This window comes from Cygnus atratus, chromosome 11, assembly GCF_013377495.2.
Source record: "Cygnus atratus isolate AKBS03 ecotype Queensland, Australia chromosome 11, CAtr_DNAZoo_HiC_assembly, whole genome shotgun sequence".
NCBI lineage: Eukaryota > Metazoa > Chordata > Aves > Anseriformes > Anatidae > Cygnus > Cygnus atratus.
This window is the reverse complement of record NC_066372.1, coordinates 17,133,956-17,156,812: the sequence shown is the minus strand read 5'-3', so window position 1 is coordinate 17,156,812 and position 22,857 is coordinate 17,133,956.

Here is a 22,857-nt window from a genome sequence, read left to right as displayed (position 1 = left end):
AGTATGATTCTTCCTACACTACTGGTAAAGAGACAAGGTCAAATTTATCTTTTACATATTCATTTATAGGATAGATATTTTATGCCATAAGAGTTTTGCAGTTCCAAAGAATGCAGACTTCTGAGACCTCCTTCAGTAGGATAAATTTCTAAAGACATCAAAATATAATGGTGTGTGAAGAGTGAGATCTTTATGCAATGACACATAGTAACAGCAAACTTAATTAAGTCTGGGCTTCTTTTTTTCTTCCACTTGTAGCTGCTATTGGATCTGAGGATGAATCTCCATGAGTTTCATAGTAGGTCAAAGAAGTATGTTCCCTGAAATGGTTCTATAAAAAGTGGTCCAAATATGTCATTTGCTATCACTGAAGAAAGGAGCTCTATATGGAATGATGACTGGTACAGTTTCTATCAGTTTTACTACTTGCACAAGCATTGTGCTACATGTCTCTCACTTTCTTGAACAAGACAGATGCCTCTGGTGTGAAAAATACAGATGTTGGAGCATGCAGCAGACAACTGTGGTTTATCAAAAATACACTGCTGGCACTGACTGATGTCAGACTTAATCATTCAGCATCCTAGCAGGAACGAGTGAATTATTGGGTCTTAGTCATGTGTGGTTTATGTTTAAAAAGTAGTACGTCATCTTGTTTCTTCTTTACAGGGGTTGGAAACTATTGAGCAGACAGCAATGCCTGGGGCTATAGGTAAGAAGCTGAACAGCACCCAGAAATGAAGGTGCATGACAAGGGGTATAGACATGGACAAGTATCCATGTTTTTTCTGAAAGAAATGTCAATGAAGGGCAAAAAAAAAAAATCAACATCAGAAAGATCGCACTGAAAGGGGGGGCAGGGAAAATGGAAGAGCCATGCTTATTTGATAAAAACATTTCCATATTTTATCTCAACAAAATATACACAACTTAATTTTGTGTTTAAATATATGCACAGTTTAACAAACAGATTCTTAATTTATTCACTGCTTATCATATTTTAGATGATGTTTAAACAACACTACACGCACACGTGCACACAAGCATAGACAAGGCTGTTTTATTAGTCATGAAGAATTCACCTGTACACAGAAGTTATTTGTAATCAACCATTTGTTTTGAGGACTAACGTGTCAGGTGCTATGCACTCTCACTTGAGCTTGTCAAAAACGGCCCTCATGTATCTTTTCAATCCTTTGCAAGTTCCCCTTTAGCCATAGCGTTAGAATTTTCTGAGTAGATAACGAAGATGAGGTCTATCAAAATATATTGGGATTGTTCCTTGCTGTCTAACATGAGACAAGTCAGTGATTATTTTAACTGGAACAATTTTAAGTTGATAGCAAACTGTTATATCAAGGAATTATTCCGGGAATGAAAAGGAACGAACTTTTCCTTTAAACAGGAAAACAGCTAGCACAGGCCTAGACAGCTAGGAGATGATGTCTCTTGCAAACATTGGGCCAGTCCTGAAGCTGTTTTTTATATGAGCACAGGTGAAGTCAAGTTTGACAAGTGTTTGGAGCCTTTCCCACAAGTGAGATTTGCAGGATCAAGCCCTGTCAGTACATTACATGGAATGACTATGATCTGCTCACACCTTTAGCGCAAAGGCAGAAACGACAACTAGCTGTGTGACTCATTAGCAGTCACAGAGATGGAGCACATTGCCCAGTCAAGCTTACACCATTACTGCCAAGTGCCTGTGATTACCCCTCCAGGATCCTGAGAAAGGTGTCAGTTAGACAATATCAAGCAATCCCTTTATCATGCATGCTTTTTTTTTTTTTTTTTTTTTTTTTTTTTTTAAGAATTTTCCCATTAAGAAATACAATTTCAGAATTAATGTTAGTTAGCCAGTTATGGGAAGTCAGGCTGTCATCCAAAATTCATGTGTTACTTTTTTTTCTGAATTATATTTCTCATGAACTCGCGATTAGGTAAACAGCATAATGCACAGAGGAAAAAGTATATTAATCTGCCTATTGCTTCTTCACTCCCATTAATGGTAGATTTAAGTTGCCAGAATCCATAAATGCAACAGCCTTCTTTAAAAGCAGTAAAATAATTTTCCTGTATAAATGGAGACTTTCAGGGGATCATTATTGGGAAACTGACATTATATTCTGCACAGAAATAGGTCTCCTCTGGACTTCAACACATACCTGCTACAAAATGCAAAGTCAAGTCATTTAGCATTTATTTCAGCAGAAATGGCTTACCTCCTAATTGAGGAGCTTTAGTTGGAGGAAAAAAAAAAAAAAGAAAAAAGAAAGAAAAAGAAAAGCCTAATCATCTTCTAGCACTTTCACTGAACTGCTGTTGTTATTACATGTGTTTCAGCGGTGCCTGAGGCCACAAACCACGGACCATAGGATCTCTGCTCTCTGCAGTGTGCTGGCTTATTCTACAAAGTCTTGAGCTCGCAAGGGCACTAATATGTTTGTACTCAGGAGCTGAGACTCTTTACCCCTCTCTGGATCAAATCCAAATGTGAGACAAACACAACCCAGAACAGAGTCAGAGGAGTGAATATCTGCCAACCTAGGACCTATTTTGGCAACCTTCCCTCCAAGAAAAAGCATCACTACGAGTGTAAGTTTATGCCATGGGCCCTCTACTTGGACAGTGAAACTGACCCGCTATGGGAAGATCAAGAGAAAGTAGAATGCATAGTTTGAAGTAATCCATTACACCAGTCTGAAACAGCTGATTCATATTCACATCCATGGAGAGAGGTTGGTGGTTTGGGGTTTTTGTGTATGTTTTTTTGTTGGCGGTGGTTGATTTCGATTGTTTGTTTTTCAAGATGGATTTCAAGAATGGCACACAAAATGAAAATTCATAAGATTTAGTGTTTCATACAAATACTTTTTGTCACTGAAAGTTTAACAAGCTTTAACAATGCTAATTTTAAAGTTAATGAAGCTAAAAAATAATTACGGAAGCTTTCAAGGAAGAAGTACTTTGGGATGAGGGTGAGGAATATAGCCCTTTTGGGTTACTTTCCCCATACTAGCGTTCAGATTTACCAGGGCTAAGATAGGAATTGTTTCAGAGCATAAAATAAATTCTGCAGCATTGTGTGATATGCCAAATCTCATGAAGAAATCTCATGAAGATCATTTATAAATTCTATCATAAGTTGAGGAAATACCTACAACTTTAAAAATCTTGGAATATCTCCTTGTTTGTGGCAAGACTTGCCCACAAATGGAAAAATTAGAAAAAACATGCAAGCCAACTTGTTCCTTCTCTAATTCAACAGGATAGTATGCTAAATTTATTTTGCAGTTAAAGAGTGTATCAGCACTTAAGATTTGATAATGAAAAAGGAAAGCAAAATATTATTCCTGTACTCTACGTTCTGTTTACGTAAATGTCTTCTCTTAAGTCCAGACTTTGAAGAGCCACTCCAGGTTAAGTGGCATTTGTCTTCAGTAGACAGATGGACAGTTTTATAGCAGGAAAAAGAATCATCTAAAACAAGTGATTGCCTTTACTAGTGAGAAACTTTCTCCTCTTGAGACTCATTATTCAAGGACTAGAAAGAATGTCTTGCCATCAAATGGTTTTGCGGAAGTTTCATATATTATCATCTCCTGGGGCATGAATTTATATTACAGACAAAACAAATATCTACAGTATGCGATTCATATTTTAGGATGCATCTGTCCATGCAGCTATATACATTAACCATTTTTCATTGACACTGGCCATAGAACATGAGCAGGAAAGCCTTTTCCAGTTTGATGAGAAGAACAGGTAGCACATGGAAGTCCATTTTAACTTCCATGTCTAACTCATGCTTGCTATGCTGCTAGAGTGCTTTCAGTCTGTCTGACCTGTTCTCATTCCATCACTCTAACAGCATTACCTAAGTACTTCATCACCTTCTCTTGACTGGGATTTATCTAAATTCATCTGGTAAGGTTTGCTAATTTATACGGATTATCACAGGAATATAAGTGACGCAGTGGTGCATAAGAGGAAGAGCATGAAATACAAACGGGAAAGGGACTGAATCAATCCATTTCCTTGGCACACAAACCACTTACATTTGTAACTCAGATTAATGATTAGGGAAAAGTGTAAAAATGCAGAGCTGACGTCCTTCTGTTTGAACAGAAGGTTTCTCCACAACAAAGAAAATCAACTTTCTGCAGGGGAAAGAAAATACTTCAAGGAAATTTGGGAGTGGAAACTCAAAACTTTCTGGGAATCTCTATCTAAGCGTAGCATAGTTTCTTACAACAGAAGAACTGGCAGATCACAGATCTGGAAATGGTGGGAGTACCAGCCTCAAGACCCGTATTAATCACTAACCTCATTCTTTCCTCCTCTCTCCCACAGTGATAGGACTTTCTCACGAATATAGCATCCATGAATTGTCATCTACCTACAAGCATAGAGACCTCATGAAACACAATTCCTGCAGGTCTGAGAAAGGAGAGGAAGGACAGTACAAGAATCTCTGATGAAGGAGGAGGAGAAAATCTGATGCAGAGAAAACAGGTAGAAGGCAACTAAAAGTGATGATTGAAGCAAAACTCTATCACCTAAATGTAAAGTTCAAATTTGTATCAAGTTTTAATCTCCTCTAAATGAATAAAATATAAATATTCACCCAAATTATGTCCTGTTGAATCACTCAGGGGAAAACAAAACAAAACACAAAAGATGTTTCTGATCACATTCTTGACTTCTACAGCAAAATAACACGGTCATAGGACTTTCAAAATCAAGTGGATTTTCTGAACTAAGTCTATTACAGAAGTGTGATTCTATTCAGTTACATTAGTATTAATTATCACTAACTCCACTAAGTGGTAGTTTTAAACCAGTCCATAACTGGCATGAGCAAAGAAGTAAATGCTATGCGTAAATACACTGAGCACTGAATGTGTGCAGATAATTAAACTATAATTATATTACTTGTTACAGTGGCGGAAAAATTTTATTACTGTGGTGAAAGGTTACTTAGACTCTTCTTTCCTGTTTTGACATATTAAAAAGAAAGTTAGCATTCACATTCAACATACAAACACTGCTACCCAAAAACCATCTCTTTTTTCTTAACTAGAGAACACCAGTACAGTTGATTGGTAAACAGGCTGCAGAGAACACTCACATGATAAGAGAATATTCTGATGAAAACAATCTTTGAACTGCAAGTTTTCATTTATCTGTGTGGTTTGTTTTGTGTTTTTTTTTTTTTTTCATTTCTGTACCAGCTCTTGTTTCACAGTACTTATTCTGAACAGATGATGGGATCAGTTTTATAAACACCTAAGGAAAAACATCAAAAATAGAGGGCTATTCTCACTATCCTAACTAGCTTCTTGGTCTGGCACTATTCACAGCTACAGATATTCACACAGGAGGTTATCACAGGGGCTGCCTAAAGCTAGGCAAAGGTTGCTTTGCCCGATAGTGCAAAAATTTTCTTGATGAAAAACAATCTCTGCAGTGCTGCATTTCGCAGTCTTTGGAAAGCTAAGCCTTCCTGGGGAAACTAAAAGAAGCGTTATCCCCTTGCATCACACAATGGTGTGGGAAGACTTCAGCTCTGTTGCAGTTTTCAGAGCCCCACAAAAGAGACATGTTCCACATTTCTGGATAGCCTTGTGATGGAGAAATGTGCCTGCATTCTCTTCATTTGGCACTCCCACTTCCCCTATGCACTAGGTAAAATTTTTGTGGTCACTCATAACACATTCTCTCTCCCCAGCTCTCCTCTGCATATCCTTTGTTTTCAATATACATCTTATTATTAGCAATATATTTGCCACTGTCTTCACTGAAGCCACAGCTTCAATACAGGGGGTCTATTCATCTGAGGTTGCAGGGTCCACTTTTTATTTCTAGAAGCAGCATGAGGAGGAGTGGTAGTGACAGACCACTGGCTTGGGCCCCAGGCTGTGTCGTTACATTCAAATCTCCCACTGCTTCCAGACCTCCCTATTAGTTACACTAGAGCCTCCAGCCCTCTGAAGTCACAGAGCTGGCAAAAATGCGGATGGCTCTGGGCTTCCCTGTTAGCAACGAACAACAACGCTCTCTAGGGCAAAACTAATGGGGGAGCTCAGAGCAAGCGTGAATTTCAAGATGAGCAGCAGCTGGGCTTTGCTGACAACTTGCCACCTGATCTCCCAATATGGGAGACACTGTAGGGCATGAGAAAGAGGAAGCTGGGGGCATGTTTGGAGGGGAGATTGATGTGATCTGATCTGAACCTGAAAAACGGCCAGTTTGGTTCAGACAAGGAGGGTGAATGGAGGTTTTAATGTATACTAGCCTAAAAATGGCCTGTTTAGATAACATACTACAAGCTAAGAAGTAATGCAGGCTGGCTATTAGCTTTAGGGATGTATTTGAAGATCCAGGATACATCACACAAGACAGCTTTCTTGTCAGAAGGAGATACAGAGTTTCTATATGGAGATTCACAGTCTGTTCCTTTTTGCTACATTTCTGCACATTGTGCATTTGATCTGATTCTCAACCTCAAGATAAAAAGCAGGAGCTAAAATGCTGTGGATCAGTGTGAAAAAGGACTCTCAAACGTGTTTAAAAAAATCCATGAACCTGTCCTTTTTTAACTAGAGGACACGTATGATATAGAAGTACACCCGTGATTAAATATATTTGTGTAGACTAAGGGATCAGCACGTTGTGATAATACCAGGAGTTCAGCTGGAACAAGCCAGTAGGGCCCCAGCACAGGACAAGAATTTCATACTCTACCTTTACGCTCATAGAGGCTGTGCAGCACAACATCCCTGGTGCAGGGATTCCTAAAGGCCCCAGTGTGCACAAGGGCTCTAAGAGGTAAGGGTTAGACACTGCCTAATAGAAGGTACATAAGCCACCCTTCAGACCTTGAGAAAATTAGATTAGAAAGATCCAGGTCTACAAGGGTCACTTGATTACTTCAAAACTTGTCAGTGACTTTGCTCTCTTTCATTTTTACTAGGTTTTCATGACTTCTGACATTTTTACCATGACAAAATTACAGTCATGACATGCGCATCCAGCAGGCATGCAGGTCAGCATACATCTCTGTGGATCTATCGTATCCTGTTTGACACTCATATTCCTCTGTTCTACAAACAATCAGGGATGATTTTCTGCCACAAGGAACAGCTGCTAAATCTCCCCTTTGCCTTCACCTCTCCTCAAAGGAAACAAAAGAACATACCTTTGCTTTTGCCTCTTGCCCTCGGTCTAGTTCAATGTTTTTTCTTGTTCAACATACAGCTTTCCTCTCTAGCTCTAATAAAACGGTGCTTTGTTTTTATCTATTTTATAAAAGATATGCATAGAAAATTGTAAGAATAACAAATAACCACTGGAATTTGGAGACAATAGCGTAACAAATATCCATCTTAACTTGAGCATACTCTACAGATGCCTGATAACACTTTCCCGTGCATGTTCAACATTTCAAAGTGGCCTTTCTAAATGCAACAGAAGGGGACTACTTACCTCCCAGTGCAGGATTTATTTTTATCACTGATTACAAACGTGGTTTTACAATCTGTAGTGGTTGGGGTGGAGGGGCAGCAAGGAACAGGGGTATGGTGAGTGTCATCAAGCATTGTTCACTGATCCTGCTTTCCTCTAGGCAACAGGAGGAAAAGTGCAAGGTTACTCACGAGGAAAATTTCCCTTTTAGGTTTGAATTCATAAGAATGGAGGCTGTACAGGAATAGGAAATAAATTAGCCATCAGAGCTGCAGGGCTGCATGGTTCTGGGCAGAATGAAAATCTTACTTTCACCTGAAACATAAGCTGAAAGAGTAGGAAAGTAGGAAAATACACAACACAGGCTATGGATCTCTCACCGCTGCCTCATAAGGTTTGGCTTTTTTTTTTTTTTTTCTCCCTCTACAACTAATTCTGCTGCTACAGGAGGAAGGCCCATGTATATGGAGTTATTTGTGGATTATTTGTTCAGTTTCACACATCCATGACATACTGGCTTTGAATATCATACCTAGCCACAGTCATGGAAGCTAACTTAAAGCACAATTTTCTTTTATTATTCTTGTTTTGTGGAAGAAGTTTTCACAGGCACCTACAAAAATGCCTGGGGTTCCTTACTCCTACTAACTCACAGCCCACTTAACTCCTTAAAAAGGAACTGAGAGAGCACTACAAGAGATAGACCAGTGACTTCATCTTGAAGAGAAATATCACCATACATTATTAGGAAAAATTAAAAGAACAAGAATAGGATGGATCTTTACATTTTGGAGGGGAGGAGAGTGTCATGTTTGTTTGAAAGAAATATTTTCTACCTTCATTTATGTTTTGCACAATTTCACACCAGGGCAAAAACCACTGGAAAAGCAATATGGACTAATTGTGAAATACCCATCCCTGGGAAAGGTGCTGCACTCTGTGCCCAGCACCACAAATTTGCGAGCTGTTGAACTCAACAATTTTGTAGGTCACAAGTGTCACCCCATACCTTTACAGGCCACGACATAAGCCTAAACCAACTTCAGCATGACTACAGAAACATGCCAGGTGATGGCTGCAACAACACTGTTGTGCTAAACACTGCTTGAAAGAAATCAGAATGGGATGCTTTTTTATTCAACTCAAAACATTTAAGATAATGCAGCTCAAACATCTTAATTTTGTATTTGTTGGGAACTTCTGGAACAGGAAGGTTGCAATTCACCAATTAAAAAAAAAAAAGAGAAAAAAAACCCTAAAGGATAGATATGCACTATTTTTCAAGATACTGAGGAAATAATACATCTGGTCTGCAGCAAAGTTATCGAGTGTAATTAAGTCAACTGCAATGTAGATATTTATGCTACTTTTCCTAAAGGGGGGCATCAAGAAAAGCAGCTTCTTTTACACAGAGAGAGGGTGGTTTTGCTCTAAAACAAGAATTTAAATAACTGATTTGCACCCAGATGTACTTGTTTTGATTTTTCTCTGTTGAGATGAGGCAATACTGAAAGCTGCATCCTGGGAAGATGTTAAGCAAAGACTGCCAGAGTACTATTTTTGTTTCAGAGTGGCTTTGTTACATTCACATGTGATATCTTTGGATGAGTCCAATCTAATTTTAAATCTATTTGACTGCTGTAGGATCTGAAAGAGCTGATCCTGTAGGATTCGAAAGCGAGTCTTTGAACTGAGATCTCAAGAGATAAATGGCAAATACATTAACTTTACCACCTCATTTTCTTTAGCTTACAACTTAATTGTATTTTTGTAGGCCTCAGCAATCATGTTTTAATTAGGTCCCTTTGTCTGATTTGATAACTTGTTTTGCATCTTTCTTACCTTAGCCCACAGCTCCATGGGGCTAAACAGATAGTATTATGATCTGGTACTTATTTCTAACATTTGCTTTAGTTGAATAAGCTACTACAGGAACTTTGACTTCCCTAAGGTAAAAAACAGATTTACCAAAATTACATCTACATATCAGCAGCCAGTACTAAAATAACCCCCTATCTATAGACCATGTATCTAAGACAAATGTGAAAAGGGATTTTAGCTGAAGATAACTGGCTAGACAACCCAGTCTTACAGATAGTTGCTGTTTCTCCTAAGTGATCCCACACAGGAGGCCGGCAGGTGCCACATTTCAAATCATATGAAATTACAAGTTAGCAAACAGTCTCTCCCCATGGGCTCAAATACTACTTCTTAAAGGCTCAAAATAGGACACAGACTGGAGGGGAATTTTATAGTCTCTGAAAGGGAATTTCTTTTGTTCAATTCCAATGACATCTGTGATCTTTTCTTTCCTCAAAATGTCCCCAGAAATCTTTATATTGAGGACGTGCCTATTAAATCTGTAGCCACCTTTTCTGTAACACCATATTCAGTACATACTTCACTTTGAAAAGAACCAAAAACTCCACAAAGCACCCATTCTCTGTTACGAGGAATATACTGATCCTAGGAAGCCCAAATTTTTCAGTCTCTTTCTCACGTGCTCATAATAAAGGTCAAAATAATGTTCCAGTCACTAAGTCCGTGGACTGTGTCCAAAACCTATTTAATTTAAAATAGTTTCATGATCTCAAAACCTGACTTCTTTATTCCTTAATGTTGATAATATCCCATATTTACTCCTCTTGTGATTTGAATTTGATTTCAAGCAGCATTTTCCAATTTTTGCAGCAAGTTCTATTTCTTTACACTACCTGTTCTTCAATTCTCTTTTGTTCATGATAAACCACATTCTAGAATACTTCTGCAAGACTACAGCAATATTTTAGATTTCACATAATGGAACTCAATTTTTGTTTCAAGCAAAGTGCAATTTCGTCTCAATCAGCAGTCAGTAGCCACATTGCCAATTAGACTGAAGTACACTTTACAATAAAATGTGCAAAATTGTTGGGGAAAAAATATATAACAGAGTCTCAACTGTGGGTAAAATAAATATAATTGATGCATCCTTCAGTCTGCAGCATTGATTATTATTTATTATTACAAACTCTTCAAAACAGGATGATTTGATGTCAACATGTTATTTTAGGAAGTGCACAATTGAAGAAAGAATTATTTGCATGGATTGATTCATAAAATATGTTTACTGAGAAGAGATGTGCATTTTTACTTGAAGTGATTCTGAATCATAAAGAAAAGTCAAGGCAATCTTCAAGTATTATAGTTGAAAAGAATATCTAAGTTTTTTAATAAGCTTCAATTAAAAGAATAGTTTTGGTACAAAACAAATATCTTTTTTTTTTTTTTTTGTGTGTGTGCACTCTGTCTGGCTAAACTTAAGAAAATAGCCATAGTAAATCCTGGGTCACTTTTATTCTGTGTCACCAGCTGAATTTGGAAGCTCCCCTTGAATAGTAAGGATCAGTCCTTTCTTCCTTGCATTGATCTCTTTTCCAAACAGAATACCACCGTGCTTTGATGTGACATATGGAATGAGAAGAAAGTAATAATGAAAATCAATGAGTCTAAATATTCTGTACTTGTACCTCACCTGTCATTCCCTATGGTTATGTGTGGGTCCAAGAGAGGGAATTAAATGCATCTGCACCTTTCTCGTTTCATGCAGTTTGTAGCCCTATGGTGTACCATTAAAACAAGTTACCTGAACTCATTTGAGAATTGTGAGCATATAAGCATGCACACACTTATCACACTGCTATTGTTGCTCAATTTTTGCAAAAAGAAATTAATCAGAATGTTTTACAATTAATTTATAAGGTTAATTACTATTATCATTTATGACCCTACAAACCTGTCACTGTCCAGATGGCTCAAAAGAAATCAAAGATGTGGGGAGAGAGAACAAAAACACAAATCAGTTCAACACTATAACATAAAAGCTACCACAAAAGAAAAAAAAAAAAAGACCCATATCTGTACAAAGCAGGCGAAGAGGGTGTTAAATCCATGCTGGAAGACCAGCAAAGCCCATCAGGTAAAGCAGCACATCCAGATGATTGGCACTAGCTTGCACAAACTTTTGTCATGGGGACCTTCTTATCACTTGCTACTTTAAAAGTTTGCTCTCTTTTCCAATGATCATATTTTCAAGACCACATTGGCTGTCTCATTACTGAGGGCTTTTTTTTTTTTTTCTTCAAATAAATGGCCTGTTTCTGGTTCTGGGTTTAACTAAATCACTCTGTGTAACAAACCTAACTTCTTCCACCAAAAATCACTGCACACAAAAAACAGCCCAAATTTAAGAAAAACTGCTCAGATGCAGTGGTAGGCAGGATGACTGAGATACAAAATGCTAATTCAGCCTTCAGTCCTTTGTTTGGAATAAATCCAGGTAATGTCTTCCCAATTCACCAGTAAAGAACAGAAGATTTATAATTTTAAAGTTTCATCCTGTAGGAGCCCGACTTTCTAGTGTTTTGTTTGTTTTTGTTTTTTTTTTTAATCTTTTAAAAAGTTTAGTTGGCTGGTTTTTTTTTGCATAGGAAACACTGGGTTTTGTCTCTGAAGTCTGCGTTTATTTTTTTTTTTTTTTAAAGGCAAGCATCAGTGTTAGTTTGGCTACAGATACAGTTCCTGAACAATTCAGCCTGTTTTGTGCACCAGACAGAACATTTTCCTGATCAGAAAAGCATCAGAAAATGACACTGTCTCATTGAAGAGTTTTACCACGGTGTTGGGACATTGTTTTCTCTGAAGGTGGGTAGGGGGGCCTCTTTGCTGACATGGGGGCTGGAGTGAGCAACGGCAGAGGCTGGATCTGTTACTATGCGAATCCACCAGCAACTTACCCTTTGACAGACAGGCAGATCCCCAGAGGAGGGTGCCTGTAACTTGGAGACTGCAACACTCGCTGCTGAGCTGGTCCGTGGCCTGTGCAAAGGAAGGTTTATTCTCTCCCCTGCTCTCTGCAGAGAGTTCCCTCACATCGATCCTCTACATTTGGGCAAAGCATGGAGGAACAGATTTGCCCCGAATGCCTCCACAACTTCACTTAGAGCATTACGAGTCACTACTGTTCACCAGAGATGAGCTCAACAATTCACGTTCTGTGCAAGCCCACCAGCATCCACTCCTCCCAGCTGGGGCTCCAGGAACCGCAGGGAAAGACAACCCCAAGGCTGAGAGGTGTGCTAGGCATCCCTTAATTTCACCAGGGTTTAAGAGCGAACAAAATACACAGGCATTCACGTGCTGATGCTTTTTACCTATTCAGATCTGGAGCTGCAGAATGAGAGCCCAGGAGCTGTGGTCTCACCAGGCATTGCAGAACTTACGCTCCGAGAAGCTGGCATTCGATCAGCAGGCAGCGCTTGCTTATCCAGGCTAATGATAGGAGACATAAGCATGTACTGCTGCCTCAGCTCGGAGCACCCAGTGCTGGAGGCACAGGGCAGCCGATGCACATTTGGCAACCAGAGCTTAAGCATGCTAGGTATTTAAAACACGACGCTTTCTCCAAGTGTTTAACGCTTAGTGTAAAAAGAAAACTGTATTTCTGACCACCCCTTTTATTTTCCCAATAAAATTTTCTTACTGCTAACACGCAAAACTGGAATATATTAACTTCAAATGTATAGAGAAGGGCAACTGGTCCTTGATCTCAAATTCCATGAAATTTCAGGTCACTGTGGGAAAGCCAACAACTAGTTTAGTTAAATGCTTAATGACATAAAAACAGTGATTGATTGCCATAAAAATGGCTCTTAGGGATTACAAAAATGAGAAGACTCACAGAAGTTATTCAATGTTCCCAACTAAATAGTAGAAATATTTGGCTACAAGCTAGGTTCCTGTCAGCCAGACAGGGACCAGTGAAACGTATATATTTTCATGAAGAAAAATACGTTAAAAAGTAAGGAAAGTGTCTTATTTCATCTACTACATTTAAAAATATATTGCGCTTGAATATTAAGTAGAAAATCACAATGCAATCACTTTTTAAGCAAAGCAAACCAGACCCGTATACCCTACTATAACCTACAAAAATATTTCTCTTCTCCCCTCTGTTGAAAATAAAAATATTCCAGGAGCTTAGAAACACCGTTAAAGTAAGGAAAGATTACTGGCGTTTCTTTGGGGATACGGCATTTGGGTGGCAGGGAGCTGTAAGGGGGGCGACTGCGCTGCGTCGAGACAGCAAACAAATTAAAATCGCTGTAAACAGAGGGCTTTGTCTTTAACTTGGGCAGAGCGGGCGTGCAGCTGATGGGGGCTCGCATTGCTCCTGCAGCTTCCTCGGCACAAGACAGATGGCAGTGCAACCAAACTAGAGCACGGGCCTGCTGCCGCTCCCTCTGGGTCTAACTCCTATTATCCACTTGTAAATTAACCTGTCAATTTATCAATCAACACCATCTTGATTCTCCCCTGTTCCACTGCCCAGCATTGCAGTGAATTTGCCTCGTAAATAACTGGGAGCCCCATGTTTGTTAGTATTGTGAATGAGTTTATTATCACTTTGATGACTGCTATGAATCACAAATGCTGCCGAGAGCCTGATAAGAAAAAAAAAGTACATGCACACATTAACACAGTTGAAACTATTTGGGAGATAAAAGATTGAGTTACTGTGATAGCAAATCATTTCAACTGGGGAAAATGGCTAAAAATTGTAGGTTTTGTGTTGGATAAAACTCTTAGGGTACAAAATATGAAATAAAAGGAAATATTTTCGCATCTAAGGCTCAGAGGTATCTTCACTGCTCTATTGCTGGGATACTTGAACTTGTTCCTAGAATTTCTGAGGCACTATTAGATTTTATGCCCCATCTGAAAACTTCAGGGAAGAATTATCCTTCGAGATGCAACAAGTATTTCACTTATTTGTTTTTGCCAGTGTAACACTACACCGATCTGTAAGTAATTTATACTACAAAAAATCTGAAGGAATTCAAATAAAAATAAAAGTTACTTTTAGAAGAAAGTTAAAAGGAAGAGGGATTTGAATACAACATTATTTATTCAATATTTACGGCATGAGAAAAGTGTTAAACGAGTAACAAATGTGGGTTTTGTACAGTTTTGTTTCTTCTGATGAAAGTCTCAGTGTTTGCTCAAGTGGCTTAACTTTATTTTGACTTAAACATAACAAATTAGTGCTAATTACTTCTGAATTTAGCATTTAAATCACATTTAATATAATATAAAAATAATGTGAGAAGTATAGCAGTATTCCAGAATTCCTTTGAGAAATCAGGGTTTGGTGGCATATTTGCTTTTTGAAGCCAAACGAAACATACTAAAATCTAAATAAATGATAAACTGCATGTTAAAAAAAGCAGATGTTTGGCTATTTTTAAATAAAACCAATCTTTTGCCAGGTATAAAAAAAAAGGTCTAAATTTGGCTGAAATATGCTTGAAATCTTAAAATGCACAGATTTTTTTTTTTTTTAGAAAGTATAAACAATATAATGAAAAAGAGGTAAAAACTCTCATACATCTTATCATTGTAACTTTAGAAATATTATAATGCAAATAAATGGTGAACTCGTGTTAAAATCTGAGCAGAGGTTCATATAAAGAATTAAAATTCACAGCTCTTACAAAGCAGCCACCACTTATCTTTGTTCCTTACATTCCTTCTTTTTCCTTGCTGGTATTGTGGTGGCGGTGGTGGTATGTGTGTGTCTTTACTCCTTATCGTACTTTTTCCACATCCAAATTATTAAAATGCTTCTAAAAAGTTAGGAGCAAACTTCACTAAACTGTCTAATGTTTTTCTTTTCTTTCTTTTTTTTTTTTTTTAAATTCAATTCTACCAGCCTAATCTACTACAGAAAATATTATCTAAATTTTAAATTACTGTAGAAAATGCAGTGGTGAACAAATACCAGTTATTTTGTTAGTATTTTTTTGGCATCTATTTCAAATTCAGGTAATGATAACGGACCTCATTCTGATCTCAGATCCTGCAAAACCTGAAAGTCTGAGTTGTACATCCATCGTAAAACTGAATAACCCAGTTCAAATCAACTTGTGCATTTAAAACTACAAGCTATGACTTGTACTGCATGTGGCAGAATAAGACTTAAAAGACAAAGCAAAATAAAATGTATATAAGTATTTTTCAGGGTTTTACATAGCTTTACCAAAAATCTAAAAAATGGTTTATGGAATAAATAGCAAGCAATACACATGCCCACAGAGAAACAGTTGTCATACAGCAGTATCTCTGGCACAATTAAAGTAAAGGAACAGAGTGTATGCTCAATATTGTTATGCCCAGTATATCATTGGTGGAAAAGTAATGGAAAATGAAATTATTTGTTAGAATGCAATTTAGGGAATCTGATAGGTTGTCCATTTTATTCAATTTATAATTAAGATAGTGTTTAAATTTGAAATGAATTCTATATATGCATGTTCAATAGGCTATAGCACAACAATAAGAATGGAATCACATCTCATTTTATCATAAATTGTGTAATAAGCGATAAGGTAAAAACTAGGGCTAAAATCCTCCCAGCAAAAATGAAAGAGAGCGACCTCAATTGCCCTAATTCATTCTGCTTTTTTTTTTTTTTTTTTTAAACTCTTCATTTTCCCTCTGTTCACATTATTAGCTTACACATGAGTGCATTATTAGAAAATAACAAAGCTAAACAGGGAAACTTGGAAGTAGCAGGAGATAGGATCCCCTCTACAGCTGAAAGGTATTCTCATTTCATTTGTTAGGAGTTGCAAAAATAGTTTTATTGCCAGGGAAGGACAATGACCTCTCTCTTTCAACAAGCTTGGTGGTTGGTCTTTTGATGGAAAAAACTAGGGGATACAACATCTGGTAATTTGTGTTACTGAGCTTAGCTGAGGTCTTAACGATGTAAGCAGATTATTTCTGAAGAAGAACAAAAAAAATTCCGGAAGACTCAATGAACTATTTAAAGTTATTAGCTGGTGCATTCTGGCACTTCAACACTCTTTTTGGATTTCTTTTCCTTTTAGACATTTGCCTTCTGATCAGATTGTTCTAAAGAGCTCCACCACCTTCCAACCTCACCACGCTTTTCTGGTGGTCCACGCATGTTCTATCATGCATGCTAAGTCCCCCAACCCTATTTTTTTCCTCCATTAGAGGGAAGACGATTATTTTTCTGATTAAGTTTTCCCCTACAGAACATTAAGCGCTCGTACTACGCTTCCTGAGTTGCTGTGTAGGTCAGCAAGGCTGGACAAAACAGATAGCAGCAGTCGAGCTCAGATTAAGGAAAAAAAAAAAGGAAGAAAAATTGATGGGTGGAGAATGAAGAAAAAGATAAACTATGTGTACCCTTGACCAGGAATGTCATGCTGAAAACATCGAGGGGAAATAAAAAAAAAAAAAAAAAAAAAAAGAGAAAACATCCTCCATTCCCTCCTTGACACCCTTCCCCTGCCTTAAATATTTCTGTATGATTTTAGTGCTTCCTCCACTTCCTATAGTTCCTCCAAACATTTTAAGTGCCAACAGTGTAGTGATTTAAAACAACTGCTGAGTTTCACTATTCCTTTGATAGGCAATAGACCCATATTTCTTAATATACACAAAATACACAGTTAGTTTAAATTTCAGACCTGTAATTCACTACCTGGAAAATTAAAAATCATATTGTTGAATGGAACAAAAAACCAAGCTTTTAAGAGAACAAAATAGCTATTATATGCAAAAATGGAGCAAAATCCCATATCAAATTTAAGCCGAAGTCTAATAAAAGCCACAGTTCTTCCTCACAGAAACTTTCTTTCATGCTCCTTTTTATCAAATTTTAGTGGGTAAACTGAGTTTTAAGTATGAATCTAGAGAATTTCAGTAAATGAACAAACATTTCAGCCAAAACTCAGGAAGTTTTCTATGTGAAACAGTCTCTATGATGCAGATTTGAATTGGAAAAGGCAATGCAGTCCTGTAAAAGCCCTCTCCTCATCAGCCTTTTTGAGTAGCTATTCACTATGTGTTTCAAATATGTATTTCAACAGACTCATAGGAACTTTGAGTAATGTTTTGACAAACCATTATTGGAATACAGTCTACTACTGTGACTTGGAGCAGGGCACTTGCAGTTGTTTCTATCAGCTACCGAGAGTTATCTAACAGCTAAACACTTGATTTACATTCATCTAGGAATTGTGACTATACATATATTGAAATTAAAACACAGTTTCAGAACTTGACTTACAACACAGGTTATGGTCATAGTACAGCTTGGTATCCACTGCAGTAAAACAACCACTATAAACTTAGAATTTTAAATCTGTTTTTCTTGTATAGTTTTAACTTCAAAAATTTGAAGTTAAACATCTCCAGCCAAGCTCTCTACAACAGGTAATTTGCATTTTTCACTGGAGAGTACTGTAAAATTCCATTTAACTCTGGAATACCGAAATATGTCCTATTTCTTTCCTATTTGTATACTTAAGTGAATGATTTGATTCCAGAAAAAACAGAAATGTTTACCCATAATGTTTGATAGCTTTGCTTGCAAGACAATTACACCAAAACACATATTTTTAATCGGAACAGTGATTTTTGAATTGATACCCTAACTTCATTGTATACCGTAAGCCAGATATCTTGGTCCAGACCCATCAGCAGTACAGCCTATAATGCTGCCCCCTAATACCATGATACACTAATATTAAACACGTAATTTTCTAATCTTGGCCCACATCTGAAGGCTTATCTCAAAAGTTGTGTGTTCTTGCCAGTGTATCAGATGCATATTTATGTCAGTGAATTAGTATTTTCTGTTTATATTTTTGGTGCTTAGGTCTTTGAACATCAGACAATTTGTACTTGTTTCAGGTGTCCCAGGTAAGTGGAAACACTGAAGTTTTGCAGGACAGAAATCTTGTTTTTCTGTGTGTGCAGCTTTACAGCTTTGGGCTTTTTGGCCACTTGGATAAGATCAGTGAATACCACCCTCCATTGCACGTGGGAAGTAAAAAGAGGGAACTGCTGGAATTTTAATGTTTCTTTTTTACTGAAAATATTTGGTGCCCATTTGCCTTCTCAACAGAGAAATAACAAAATCAAAGTAGGCAATGCGTTATACATTATATACAGCATGTGTTTCATTTCAAGAGCCAACTCATCAAGTAGAAGAGAATTTAAGTCACAAAGACAGATATAGCACGCTGTCATCACTGCTTGCGTTGCCTCTGAGTAAAGTGAATCCTGTTTTTCCTCTAACACCTACTTTTTTGAGTGCTTTTTTCCCCATTGTTTACTTTTTAGAAGCAGAGAATCCAAAAGTGCTTAATATTTCAATATTTGAGAAAAAGTCACTGCTCATGAGGATTCAGAGCAAGAAGTTGCCACAAATGGTGCATCTGTACACACAAGTTTTTCTCTTCCCACACAGAGTGAAGGTTTCAGACCTTTATAATCACACAGCATCATATTAAACAAAATCAGCATACTACCAGGTCCTAATTGTCAGCCTAAAGAGAAACGTATCCTTACACAGAAAACTACAAGAAATAAGGACAACCCAGGAAGATCTCAAAGGAAACATATAAAAGCTGTGGGTTGGGAATCAGGAATACAGAGAAAAAGCTCTTAGGCTTAGTGGGACAACATGGAGCAGCCTTAGAGGAAAGGTAGCCCTCAGGTAGTCACTTATTCCCTTCATCTTCTGGTCTCATTTTATGTTAAATCAAAAATTCTTGGAGACTGGTTTGGCATCACAGACTACAAACAATCTATCAAGAAGTGCCTCTGTGCAGATATTGAACTACCTAGAGGATTCTCTTTGGTTAGAAGTTTGTGTAATGCTCTTTCAAGGTAACTTTCTTTCACACCATGGCACAAAAACGATGAAGCTAGTGGATGTGATCAGACTCAAAGTATTAAAGCCAAATTTGGCATTGATTTACACTCTGGGCAATGCTCTGAAAAAGCAAAAAGGATTTCAGTAGGTTTTAGAGTATACATGTAGACCATTTTATTCCTTGTAAATAAACTGGTAGAAGTACTGAATGGAAAATTAGGCTTTGTGATTACAAAACTGTCATGCAGAGTGAGAATTTAAGAGCTAAATTCTCAAGGGGTGGCCAAATAGCAATGTCTTCAAAGTGTACATATGATCATTACTGCTTCAAAAGTGGGTGCTTGTACTCACTCTGCACTTGCAAATGCAGTATTTACACATTTTTCTAGGTAAACTTAAGCTCCTCAGAATTGCCATTTACAACCAAAGCAGCCAGCTTTAGTAGTTGGTGCATGCTTCAAGACAAGGCAAAGTTTCACCTTCAGAATAAACCATTTGACTTGGGTCTGATACACATGCATGCTGCAAACACAAACAAGAAGTAGAAATCAAATGGTCTGCTCCCTGGGACAAGGTAAGGTACTTCTTGTGTTACTGAGTATCCACTAGAGTGGGACAGAAAATAGCTGTGTTACATAACTCTAAAATGCTAGCAAAGACCTCTAAGAGAAGCTGAGTATAGATCTAGGCAGAAACAGATGTCGGGGCATTTCACGGTATTGTATATACAGAAACATCTTCCTACTCATGTACTTCCATTTATTTCTAAAGGACCACAATCAGAGCAAAATAGTACTCAAAGTCACAAAATCTAACTACAAAAAAAACCCTTAGACATTTGGTACTACACAGAAGACTTACATTGTGAGGTTTAGAATAAGGAAAACAGACAGAGGTATATCAGAAGGGGGAAAAAGGACTTTTAACAGGCTACTTAAAAATGTGTTTCAAAGCAAACAACCCTGATAAACGCCACAAACACTCCTGCCATGATAGATCCCACACAAGAACGTAGTCCATGTAAGGGATCAATGTGTATTTACCCCTATGAAGCTAAAGCAATGTTATCAAAACTACACTTAAGGCACCTAATTGGTACAGTAGTGATGGCTTTGTAGATGGATGGGTAGAAAGCAACTTACTTATAGTGACATTCAAAACACAAGCCTGTGAAATACTTTGGAAACAGACCAAGACTATGAAAGATCCCAAATTTACTGCTGCGATATCATCATCAGGTCTTCATCATGAAACATCTATCTAAAATTGGATAGAATTTCCACCTACCCCTCCGCCCTGATCTGTTAAAAACCATGAGATGAAGTGAGTTATGTCCCATTAATCTTTCTCATAGAAGAATCAGACAGATGGGCTGGATGAAGCGGAGGTGAATGAAGAGAAGCACCTGCTATTTTGAGGGAGTTGAAGGAAATTGGTAAGAAAAAAAAATCCCAAGTGGGCGGAGAGGGAACAGTATTGCTCTATTACTGGATACCTTCTGAAAAAATGACTGATAGGCCTTATGCATCTATGATAATGTGTGCTCATATCTCCTGGTGGGGAAAAACAAACAAACAAACATCTCAAAAAAACAAGGATGGCATTACAGGTCATGAGTCAAAGAGGCTGATGAGCTGTCAGGAAAAATTACATAGCAGTGTGAAATATATAGGAAAATGTCTAATTGCTGTAAAGAGTACGATGAAAAGGAGTGATGAATGTGTGTTCTTGCAGCAAAGGAAGATAATTCTGTCTGAGAAGTCATCCCTGCTCAGAAAATCACATTATGCGTCCTCTGATTTCCACCTTGAGGAAAAGGCAGGGGGCGGAGGTTTGTAAGAGGGATCCTGGAGAAGTTTCTCAATGATTTCTTTACTAAACTCAGTATTTCCTTGCAAATCCAAGAGGAAACCAAACATAGATTGTTAAAAATTGCATCTTCTTACACACTTTCTTCTGTCATGCCATTGAATGTGGACCTTTGAAAGCTTGTGCCAAATGCTGGACAGCAGAATTTCCTGGAGTTCTACACTGACCCAGACAAAAACATCTACCAAGTTTCTAAATAAATCAACTTTGCAGATACATAATTTGTAAGAAAAAAAAATTACTGAATAGCTAAGCACTTTCAAGTGACATTTTTGATGGTTAAGGTAAGAGTAGCACTGATTCTTACTGACACAACAGGACACAGGCATTGATACAAATAAAGATGTAGTGTGCGTTTCAGCAGGTGCTGTTCATCAAACTACGGGTATTAATACCTCTACCTCCATTCAGGATATCTCACGGCCTTGGTTTTAGTAAAAGGTTCCTACTAGTGAAGTTTGCTAAGTTAGTTAGTTTACTTACTGCCTTTGGAGCACAGTACTCAGTATGTGGAATTATTTCCATTCACTTCTGGTGTGTAAGAACGAGCCTGTCTTTAAGCATGCGGTAACATAGCTAACAGAAACACCCGTTAGAACACTGCACTTGAACATAAGCTATGTAAATCCAATCAAAAAGCAAGACTGCCCAGACTTTTTAAAAATATATTTGACTTGGGGAGGAACCATTAGTCTGAATTCTAAAATGGCTTAGGACACATTTTAGGCCTTCACAATTTTGAGATTTCTGTCTTACCGTATTTCATTAATGTGACCCTAAACTGAGTACAAATTTACAAATATGTTTAGAAGTGGGTTTTTACTGTATTAAGAATTTACTTGTCTTTAAAAGTACTCTATTTAGTCAACTTCACATTGCATCTGTTTATGTAATGTTTTTCTTTAAAATCCACTAAAAGGTGTTAATTAAAACTGGGTGATTAGTTCATAATGAACAGTTTAAGCAATTAATGCTACCCCTTTTTTGACCCATGAATTGTCTTTATGCAAAGAGCAATTTTCTTGAACTTGTTATTCAAAAAATGAAACGATTTCTTCTGATCTCCAACTCCTTAGTAATCAGTTAGCTATATTTAATAGTGCGAGTGTGAGTTGCATTGTATCTTCATGATTTGACACTATGTCATATGACGCTGTTCCTATTCCATCATAGGTCAGAGAGATGCTTTTAGAATCAGGTTTTATACTATGCACACAATATTTTTGTGTGAACCAACTTTGTCTTTTTTGCAAATATTCTCAAGCATTAGCTTGAATTTCGTTCACAATTAAGTAAACTGGTTCAGTGGAACATCTCCCTGGTAGGAATATAACTGTGAGAGTCCAGCATCATGAACTCTTGAAAACGAGAAGGAGGTTTTCTGCTGAGATCCATGAAGGTCACATTGGATCATAAAAACAATGAATTAAAATACTCAAATAAAAATGGGGAGTGTTTGTAGCACGTGCCTTGCTGTATAAAGTTACACATACACACTTTAAGCTCAGTTCAAAGGCTAACCAACCCAGTTGCTTAGTCACAAGGAAGGCATGTATAGTTTCAAAATGATTCTTCACAACTGCGATTCAGTCTGGCTAAGACTTTGTTATTTCACTTCTCTTCCACATGATCTCCCTTTTTCCTTTACCTGACTACTTGCATGCTTATTCCTTAATATCTAAGGAACGCAGCTTCAACCTTGAAAATATCACATCACTTTTTTTTTTATTATTATTACTTCACCTAGTGCAAAAAAAAATGCCTAAGCAGAACAATAGTGGCAATGA